Here is an 11085-nt window from a genome sequence, read left to right on the forward strand (position 1 = left end):
CTTCGTAGGTACGATATCAAGCTCAACCCTGCCAAGTGTTCATTCGGAGTTCCCAGCGAAAAGTTACTCGGTTTCTTCGTTTCCGAACGAGGGATCAATGTCAACCCCGAAAAGATCGGGACCATCGTCCGAATGGAGTGGCCGGTCAGAATACATGATGTTCAAAGGCTCACAGGTTGCCTAGCGGCTTTGAGCAGGTTTATCGCTCGACTCGGCGAGAAGGCGTTACCTCTGTATGACTCATGAAGAAATCAGATACTTTTGAGTGGACAGACGAAGCCCAAATTGCATTCGACGACCTCAAAGCCCTGCTTTCCACCCAGCCGGTTCTTACTGCCCCGCTCAGTAAAGAACCCCTTCTTCTCTACATCGCGGCTACAAATCAAGTCGTCAGCACTGTTCTCACAGTCGAACGCGAAGAAGAAGGTAAAGCGTACAAGGTTCAGCGGCCACTATATTATGTCTCCGAAGTCCTGACTCCTTCCAAGCAGAGGTATACCCATTATCAAAAGCTTATTTATGGGATCTACATGACTGCAAAGAAGGTGGCTCATTATTTCCTAGACCACTCGGTGTCTGTCGTTTCTGATGCTCCGTTGTCGGAAATCCTCCACAATCGAGACGCATCAGACCGAGTGGCGAAGTGGGCTATGGAGATGTTATACTGCGACATCAAGTTCGAAGCGAAGAAGGCTATAAAGTCTCAAGCTCTGGCTGACTTCATAGCAGAATGGGTAGAACAACAGCAACCGACTCACATCTACTCGGCTCATTGGACTATGTTCTTCGATGGGTCCAAGATGTTGAATGGCTCCGGCACTCGCGTAGTGATCATATCGCCAAAAGGTGATAAACTTAAGTATGTGTTGCAGATACATTTCGATTCTTCCAACAACGAGGCAGAGTATGAAGCTCTCCTTTATGGATTGCGCATGGCCATCACACTCGGCGTCCGTCGCCTGATGGTCTACGGTGATTCAGATTTGGTGGTTAATCAAGTGATGAAGGAGTGGGATGTAAGGAACCCCACCATGACTGCATACTGCAACGCAGTAAGGAAGCTCGAGAAGAAGTTTGAAGGTCTGGAACTTCACCACGTTCCGCGACTGAAAAACCAAGCAGCTGATGAGTTGGCAAAACTCGGATCCACTCGGAGACCAGTCCCGAGTGATGTCTGCCTCGAGCACATACATCTCCCTTCGGTGAAAGAAGATCCTTTTACAGAGGAACTGGTACAACCGAAGAGCTCAACAGACCCGACTGAAGTCGAGGTCCCCGCTGTGGTGGATTTGATCATGGAGATTCTTGCTCTCATCCCCGATTGGACTGTGCCGTTCATTGCATGCATCCTGAGGCAAGAATTACCAGAAGACGAAGTCCAAGCGAGGCAGATCGTCCGCAGGTCGAAGTCCTTCACCGTCATTGATGGCCAGTTGTACAAGGAAAGTATTTCAGGCGTCCTTCAGCGGTGCATCTCCCCTGAGGAGGGACATTTAATCCTGGAAGAAATTCACTCGGGAACCTGCGGCCATCATGCCTCCTCAAGAGCAATCGTCGCCAAAGCATTCAGGGCTGGTTTCTTCTGGTTGCAGGCGAATGAAATGGCAAAGGATATGGTCAACCGATGCGAAGGCTGTCAGTTCTATTCGAACAAGTCCCACAAGCCAACATCTGCGCTGAAGACAATCCCTCTTGTTTGGGCGTTCGCAGTGTGGGGATTAGATACAGTCGGTCCATTCAGAACAGGCCAAGGGGGATTCACTCATCTGTTGGTGGCAGTCGACAAGTTCACCAAGTGGATTGAAGCCAAGCCTATCAAGAAGCTCGACGCCCTTACGACCATCAAATTTGTTAGAGACATCATCGCCAGATTCAGAGTCCCGCACAACATAATCATTGGCAATGGCACAAACTTTGACTCGGACAAATTCAAAGGTTTTTGCACAGGCCAAGGTATTCGAGTAGATTTTGCATCTGTGGCGCACCCCCAAACAAACGGGCAAGCGGAGCGGGCGAATGGACTTATTCTTCAAGGGTTGAAGCCTCGACTCCTGCGAGAAGTTGGACATGCCGCCGGCGCATGGGTCACCGAGCTTCCTTCGGTGTTGTGGGGCCTCCGCACAACTCCGAATAGATCTAGAAGGCGATCCCCGTTCTTCCTCATTTATGTAGGCGAAGCAGTCCTTCCGAGTGACTTGCTTCACAACTCCCCACGAGTCGAACTCTTCTCCGAAGACGAAGCAGAGCAAGCCAGGCAAGACGGAGTGGATCTACTAGAAGAAGAGCGCGATATGGCATTGACTCGCTCAACAATTTATCAACAAGATCTGCGGCGATTTCACGCGCGTCACGTTAGGAGTCGCACATTCCAAGCAGGCGACTTGGTGCTCCGAGTGGACCAGCAGAGGCCTCACAAGTTGGCTCCCGCCTGGGAAGGACCCTTCATCATCTCTAAGGTGCTAAACAACGGAGCATATCGACTCTACAACCTCGACAGGGAAACGGACGAGCCGCGAGCATGGAACGGAGATCTCCTGAAGCGCTTCTACACGTGACCGCCGACGAGGGCAATGTAAAGAACAAGTATCATTGAAGTAATACAAAGCAAATTGATTTCTTGTAGCTCCAAAATTCTTCCACGTTTGCAGACTCCGGTCTAAAAAATTCTCTCCGAGTGTGCACTAAAAGTCGCACTCGGGGACTTAGCTGCGATCCAGAATCGCCTAAGTAAAAAACTCTCTCCGAGTGTGCACTAAAAGTCGCACTCGGGGAGTTGGCTGCGATCCAGAATCGCCTAAGCAAAAAACTCTCTCCGAGTGTGCACTAAAAGTCGCACTTGGGGACTTAGCTGCGACCCAGAGTCGTCTAAGTAAAAAACTCTCTCCGAGTGTGCACTAAAAGTCGCACTCAGGGACTTAGCTGCGACCCAGAGTCGCCTAAGTAAAAAATTCTCTCCGAGTGTGCACTAAAAGCCGCACTCGGGGACTTAGCTGCGATCCAGAATCGCCTAAGTAAAAAACTCTCTCCGAGTGTGCACTAAAAGTCACACTCGGGGACTTAGCTGCGACCCAGAGTCGCCTAAGTAAAAAATTCTCTTCGAGTGTGCACTAAAAGCCGCACTCGGGGACTTAGCTGCGACCCAGAGTCGCCTAAGTAAAAAAATCGCTCCAAGTGCGCACTGATAGCCGCACTCGGGGACTTAGCTGCGACCCAGAATCGCCTAAGTATCAACTCACTCAGAGTGCGCACGAGATGACGCACTCGGGGACTTAGCTGCGACCCAGAGTCGCCTAAGTAAAAAAACTCACTCCGAGTGCGCACTAAAATCCGCACTCGGAGACTTAGCTATGATCCAGAATCGCCTAAGTAAAAAGCTTCCTTCGAGTGTATCCTCGAGATCCACTCGGAGGCTTAGCAGACCCTCATTGAGGCTCATGTGGATGTGAAGACAACTGACAACTACATGAGTTCAAACTCGCTCTGAGTGCGCACTAAAAGCCGCACTCGGGGACTTAGCTGCGATCCAGAATCGCCTAAGTAAAAAGCTTCGTTCGAGTGTATCCTTGAGATCCACTCGGAGGCTTAGCAGACCCTCATTGAGGCTCATGTGGATGTGAAGACAACTGAAAACTACATGAGTATCAACTCACTCCGAGTGTGCACGAGAAGCCGCACTCGAGGACTTAGCTGCGATCCAGAATCGCCTAAGTAAAAAGCTTCCTTCGAGTGTATCCTCGAGATCCACTCGGACGCTTAGCAGACCCTCATTGAGGCCCATGTGGATGTGAAGACAACTGACAATTACATGCTCCGCATGTTTTCCATTGGCTTCACCAAGAAACGCCGAACAAAAACCACGATCCAACATCGTGTCAAAAAAAGACTTGGCGAAAGAAGAGCAAAATATTTGATTCAAATTCAAAGTTGGATCGGCTCGGTGTGGATCCAGCTTATCCACACCGAACCACAAATGTGACGGCCAACAGCAGTGGCCAAACTTTGATACAGATAACACTTGGCATTCTGAGGCAAAAGTGCGTTCACCATAAAGTTTTTCTAGCATCACCAGGACTGGCAGGCTCCACAAAGGTGTCAAGGTCGATCCCGTCTGCGATGCGAGTGGCTGTGTCGATGAAGGTCTCCATGAAATCTTCGAATCGAAGCTTCTTGGTGTTGGCGACCTGTAATGCCTTCAGCTTTTCTTCGCGAGCTTCTTTGTAGTGCACTCGGACCAGAGATAGCGCTACGTCTGCACCACAACGAGCAGCAGACTTCTTCCATGCCTGCACTCGGTTCGGGACGTCCTCCACCCGAGTCATCAACCCTTCTATTTCTTGCCGGGAATCGTCTTCGGGCCACAGCTCCTTGTCGATCCGGCCGATGACTTCTCTCAAGCGGCCAATGAAAGGTCCCACTCTCCAAGGCGAATATGCGCTCGGAGCATGTCCTGGTTGGCTTCGTCGCCGAGTGGAACGTTCGGAACAATCAACCGCTCAATGTCAGCTGCTTCAGCCTCAGCGTCCACACAAAAATCTGCAAAGGAAAGACGAGCAGAAAGTAAGCGCAGAATGAACTACAAAGTCAAGAAGCACTCGGCAAAAAGCTTACCACCGAGCAGTGCAATCATCTTTCTTGCCCAGTCGCTGACGTACTTCTCCTGCGAAATGCACCAACTGTTCATCAACTTCATCTGACCCATCAGTTCAGTTCTTTGCTTGCCCATTTTCTCAATTTCGGCCACCAATGCCTTGTTGGTCTCCCGGGACTCCTCCAAAGAATTCTCTCGGTCAGCAAGAGCCCCCTTCACACCAGCCAAGTCATTCACAGCCACCTCCAATTCCACAGCAAGCTGAATCTTTTCAGCCTTCAAAGCATTGTACGCGGATCCCATTTCGCAAGTCTTCTGCCAAATCAGCACAAAGGGAAGATCAGACACATTCAACAAGGAAAACAAACAAAGCTCAAAGTTCTTCAGACCCCTGCCGGTGCAAGCAATTGACAGTGGTCTCGGGGACTACACCCAGTGGGTTCACTAAGAGTGACCCCACTGGCATGAAGCTCGAACAGGCCGGCCCTATGGAGCTACATGACAAACAGACAAGCCTATGAGACTACTATTACCCGACCTGAGTAACACTACTCTCGGGGACTACACCCAGTGGGTGCACTCGGAGTGCCCCCACTGGTACCATTCGGCAGATCAGCTCTGATCTGATCAGATCATGGAAAATGCATATAAAGACAACTGCCGGTGCAAGCACACGACAGAAGTCTCGGGGACTACACCCACTGGGTTCACTCGGAGTGAACCCACTTCAAAATAATCCTACTGTATCCGAGTATATCACTTAAACCCCCAGTGGGTTACAAGAGGAAAGTAAACACTTACCAGCGCACTTACTCGGATATCATCCCGGAGTTCCAAGCTTCTCTTGTACAAAGACGCGATGGAGTCGTACGCTCCCTTGGCATCACCCACCATCAACTCCACCTGCACCATGGCCTCCTTGGCGGCTCCCACTTGGTCTTCTGGGAGGTGTCGGGCGTCGTACTTGACGGTCGACGGACCTGGCATGACAAAAGACTCCTTGGGCATCCCAAGTCCCGCTCCAGTCGGTTCCGCCGCGAGGGGCACCGCCTCAGTCGACGACATCGTCTCGGTCGGCGGCGCGTCCATGGTGGGAGCAGCAGCAGATGGAACAACCTCAAGGACATGCGCCAAAGTTGGCCTTGATACCCTTTGGTCGTCCTCCTCCAGATGAATCACCTCCAAAGGAAGCCCGACTGAACAACATGAGGTTACAGAAAAAGGGCAAGATTAAAGACAGCACTCGCGAAGCAATAATACAAACTCTCGGAATCGTGACAGCGAACCTTGCTAGGGATTGGCAGCGTTATTCGTGTCCATAGGATCATCGCCTTGGCGCGGCAGAGAGGTGGCGGAGGTAGCAGCTCTGTCGAGTAAAATCCACTCGGCAGATAAGCATGAGTTCAACTAGATACTAAAGCAAGATGGGAGAACAAGACACTTACGCTGAGGCGACTAGAACGACGATCCTCATTCGAGGCAAAGCTTTCCCAGGCTTGGGCCCGCTAGGTTTTGCCACCTTGGATGGCTGTTCCATGGGCTCGGCAACAGCGTGCCTAGTCCTCTTCATGCTCCGAGCACTCGGAGCCACGGGAGAGGCTGGCGGAGCACTCGGGGCCGCTGGAGGAGCTGGCGGAGCACTCGGGTTCGTGACGACGCTTAGTTCGAGGCTCTGATGGTGGAGGTGGCGAGCTCTGCTCCCCAACCTCTCCCTCCTCCTCTTCAGTCTCCTCCTCTGTCTCCCCACTGTCGGAGACGTACTCGGCGCTATCCACGCTGCCCTCCTGGCTGCCCTCCTCTTCCTCAGCGGAATTCCCGTTCGAGACGGGAGAATGCCAGTTGGTCCACTCCTGCACAAAATACAATCGACAACGTTAGACATCAGGCGGCGACACAAGAAAAGCGATAAGTCTAAGAAGATTGAAAGCACTCGACAAGAGGTGCTCACCTCATTCGGAGGAGGATTATCAGCGCGGAAGGGCTTCACCCGCCGGGCTCCTTTGGGGTTGTCGCATGCGCCTGTGATGACACGGACCCACGCCGTCACAACCTCCCTGGTCACGCATTCTGGATGGGTCCGAGTGGAATCCTTAGGCCCCGCGTAGTGCCACATGGCGTGGTGTCGGGCTTGCAGCGGTTGGATGCGCCGACCCAGAAAAGTCTCCAACAAATCTATGCCGGTGACTCCCTTGCGGACGACAGCTATCAGCTCGTCGACCAGAGGTTGGATCTGGATCTTTTTTAACTTTGAGAGCGCAAGCTGCCTGGGAGGGGCCGGACGGTCTAAGCTAAAGGGTGGCAACCCAGTCGCGGCATTCGGACAAGCGATGTCCTGGCAATAGAACCAGGTCGACTGCCAGTTCCTAACTGACTCGGACAACTGGAGAGGGGGGGTAGCTACTCTTCGTTTTCTTCTGGAAGCCTAAGCCCCCGCAGAGCTGGAGGGGATGAGTTTTATCGTCCGACTGGCTAAGTTTTTTGACAGTCTGGGACCTAGCGGAGAAGATGTACTTAAAGAGCCCCTAGTGGGGGGGGGACATCCGACAAAGCACTCGCAAAGGGTGACGAATGTGGCAAGATGGGCTATCGCGTTGGGAGGAAAATGATGGAGGTGCGCCCCGAAGTGATTCATAATACCTCTAAAGAAGGGGTGGGGAGGGAAGGAGAAGCCCCTGAACACGTGGCTGAGCAGCAAGACGCGCTCCCCTCCTGCGGCGCCGGCTCCGTCTCGCCCTTCATTGGCAGCCTCCACGACTTGTTGGCGATCATGCCGTGCTCCACCAGCTTGAGCAAGTCGTCCGCCGTCACCGTGGAAGGGAGGAAATCCCCCTGGATCCAAACCGCCGGCAGTGCCCGCTGTCGCCGCTAAGCAGGGGCCGCCCCCTTCTTCTTCTTCTTCTGCGACTCGAGCTTGCTGGTCTGTCCCTTCGTCATGGTGAAGGCGACAGATCCGGCGAGGAAGAGAGGAAGGAGGAGGCTTGGAGCGCGCAGGGAGCTACGGGAAGAGCAGAGGGAATGCGAGTAACAAGGGCAGCGCAACAAGAAACCCCGCCGGAGAGGCTTAAATAAGCTTCCGACTGGGTCACTAACAGGTGGCCCCGAAATCTTATCCCCCGACTGGCTGTTGCGATGTTAGTGGAGAAGATAATGGCGCGGTAATCGAGGCGGCAGAAACTACTCGATGGCGATGTCGACATCCCCGCTGAGCGCGCGGCAACCGAAATTTGTGGATCCCAGAAAATCCGCCACTGTCAGTTTGACCGATCACATCGAAAGATTCCGCGGAAGCACTCAGTCCCTAACGGTTTGTTTCACTGGTATATTCACTTGGATCACTGGTCGAAAGGATAAAATGGATCGAGGCAAACAACGCCAAAGTCACATCCATACCAGCCGGATCCGTACTCGTGGCACCACTTCGTCATTCCAACCCCGATCCATTCGGGGACTAATGATGGGGTTATAGTCCCAGGGTAGGGTCATAGGCCTGCCCTATAGGTCCTACCCAAGGACTACCCTTCATAGAGGGCAAGAACCTTAGACAGTTCCGACTGAACTAAGGACCCCCCATCATCCAGTCGGTGACGAGCATTCGGAGCATATTTATCGTACCGACTGAATTCCACTCTGTACATCGTAACCTCCCAGGAGGGCAACGGTCATACATTTTCATACACCATTATTAGCATTTAAGTCATACGTTACCTGTAACGTAGGCATTTATTCGCCACTATTCCACCCCTGTCCACCGGGCCGTTGTGGAGGGCAGCGCACTCTATATAAGCTGCCCTTCCCCACTGGTGCAGGGGTTGGCATTTATTCTAATCCTATATTCCACTCGACACTAAGCTCCTAAGAGCACTGAGACGTAGGGCTTTTACCTCCACCGTAGAGGGGCCTGAACTCATACAACCTCGCCGTAGGTAAGGCTTTGCCCATCCTTTCGTACCCTACACATCTACTGTCAGACTTATACCCACGACAGCGGCAAAATCTAGAAGTTGTCTTTGATGCATGGTTAATCCTATGTAAAAATTACGGAGCAAAATCTTTGCATCCCCTTTTAAATTGCAAACAGGATAAGATTCGACGAACCTATACCAAGCATCTTTCAAATTTTCTCCTTGTCTGTGTTTGAAGTACAAAACTTCAAAATCCGATGACAAAGGAGGGGTAGTAATGCAAGACATAATGACAACGCTAACAAGAGATCCGACAAGAAAACAACAAACAAAAACAAGGAAAATATTTTTGCAAAGTGGGGGAGAAGAAAACGAGGGGCAAATGGAAAATAATGTAATTTCAAGGAGATGAGAGTTAATGTGTGGGAACATGGTAGATCTTGAGTTGATCTTCCCCGACAACGGCGACAGAAAGCTTGCTTGGTGTTGCTGATGCGTTAGTTTTTCCCTCCAAGCGTAAAGGGTGATGTAGCACAGCGGCGACAAGAATTCCCTTAGTTTTGAACAAAGGTATCGAACAGTAGGAAGATCCATCAGACTATGTAAGCAGTACGTGCACACAAACAACAAATCCTCGCAACCCACCGCATGTAGGGATTGTCCATCCCTTGTGGGTAAGATAAAACAGTAAATAGATCGATTGATATATGCAAATAAAGTAACGGGAATTCAAACGCAACAAGGTATTTTTGGTTTTTTGATAATATAGATCTGAAAATAAAAGAGAAAATAAATTGGAATCGCGAATAGAAAAATAAATCTTGCAAATATATGATGATAAATAGACTTGGGGGCGTAAGTTTCACTAGTGGCTTCTCTCGAGAAAATAGCATACATCGGGTAAACAAATTACTGTTGGGCAATTGATAGAAGAGCGAATAATTATGACAATATCCAAGATAATGATCATGTATATAAGCATCACATCCAAGACAACTAGACCGACTCCTGCCTGCATCTACTATTATTACTCCACAGATCGACCACTATCCAGCTTGCATCTAGTGTATTAAGTTCATGGAGAAACGGAGTAATGCTTTAAGAATGATCACATGATGTAGACAAGATCTAATCATGTAGGAATAGACTCCATCATTTTATCCTTAATAGCAACGATACATGCGTGTCATGTCTCCTTCTATCGTAGAGATTGAGCACCACAAGATCGAGCCCATCACAAAGCACCTCTTCCCATTGCAAGATAAAAAGATCAAGTTGGACTAACAAAACCCAAATATTGGAGAAGAAATATTAAGCTATAATAATAAAGAGTGGATATAATTTCTTAGATCTGATCATAGACTCATAATTCATCGTATCCCAACAAACACACCACAAAAGAAAGAGTTGCATCAAATAGATCTCCAAGAGACCATTGTGTTGAGAAGCAAAATGAGAGAGAAAGCCATCTAGCTACTTGATGACCCACAAGTATAGGGGGTCAATCGTAGTCTTTTCGATAAGTAAGAGTGTCAAACCCAACGAGGAGCAGAAGGAAATGACAAGCGGCTTTCAGCAAGGTAATTTTTGGAAGCACTCAAATATTGACAACAAGTTGTTTGATAGCAAGATATTTATAACAAGTGACAAGTAGCAATAGTAATAATAGGTACAACAAGGTATCCCAATCATTTTGTGGCAAAGGACAGGCCAGAACAATTTCTTATAATAGGCAAAACATTCTTGAGGGCACACGGGGATTTCATCTAGTCACTTTTGTCATGTTGGTTTAATTCGCGTTCGGTATTTTGATAATTTGATATGTGGGTGAACCGATGCTTGGGTGTTGTTTTTTACTTGAACAAACCTCCCACTTATGATTAACCCTCCCGTCAGAATCTGCAACTATGACAAAAGTATTAAGAATAAATTCTAACCATAGCATTAAACATAGGGATCCAAATGAGCCCCTTACGAAGTAGTGCATAGACCGGGGTTTAAGTTTCTTTCAATCTCGCCAGCCACCCTATAATTACTATTCCACAATGCATTCCCTTAAGCCCAAAATATGATGAAGTGTTATGTAGTCGATGTTCACATAACACCACTGAATCACAACATTCATATCATCAAAATATCGAATGAATATCAACTTCACATGACTACTTGCAACATGATTTCTCCCGTGGCCTCAAGAACAAAAGTAACTACTCACAAGTAATAAACATGTTCATGATCAGAGACGTACTGAATAGTATAATGGACCTGAATAATCTTACACCAAGTAAACATAAAGCATCAACTACAAGATGTAATCAACATTACTAGACACACCCAAGGTGCCAATGCAAGGTTTCGGTACAAGATTGAGTACAAGAGATGAAGTAGGGTTTTGCTAGGAGGTGCTGCTATTTAAGATGTTGATGGAGATTGGCCTTCCCAAGATGAGAGGGCTATTGGTGATGACGTTGGCCTTGATTTCCACCTCCGGGAGGGAAGTTCTTCCAGCGTAATCGCTCCTCCGGAGGGCAAAAGTGCTCCTACCCAGGTTCTGCCACGAGACGGTGGCGCTTTGTCACGAAAGTCCACACCTTA

The sequence above is a fragment of the Hordeum vulgare genome, chromosome 4H (genome assembly GCF_904849725.1).
Source record: "Hordeum vulgare subsp. vulgare chromosome 4H, MorexV3_pseudomolecules_assembly, whole genome shotgun sequence".
Taxonomy (NCBI): Eukaryota; Viridiplantae; Streptophyta; class Magnoliopsida; order Poales; family Poaceae; genus Hordeum; species Hordeum vulgare.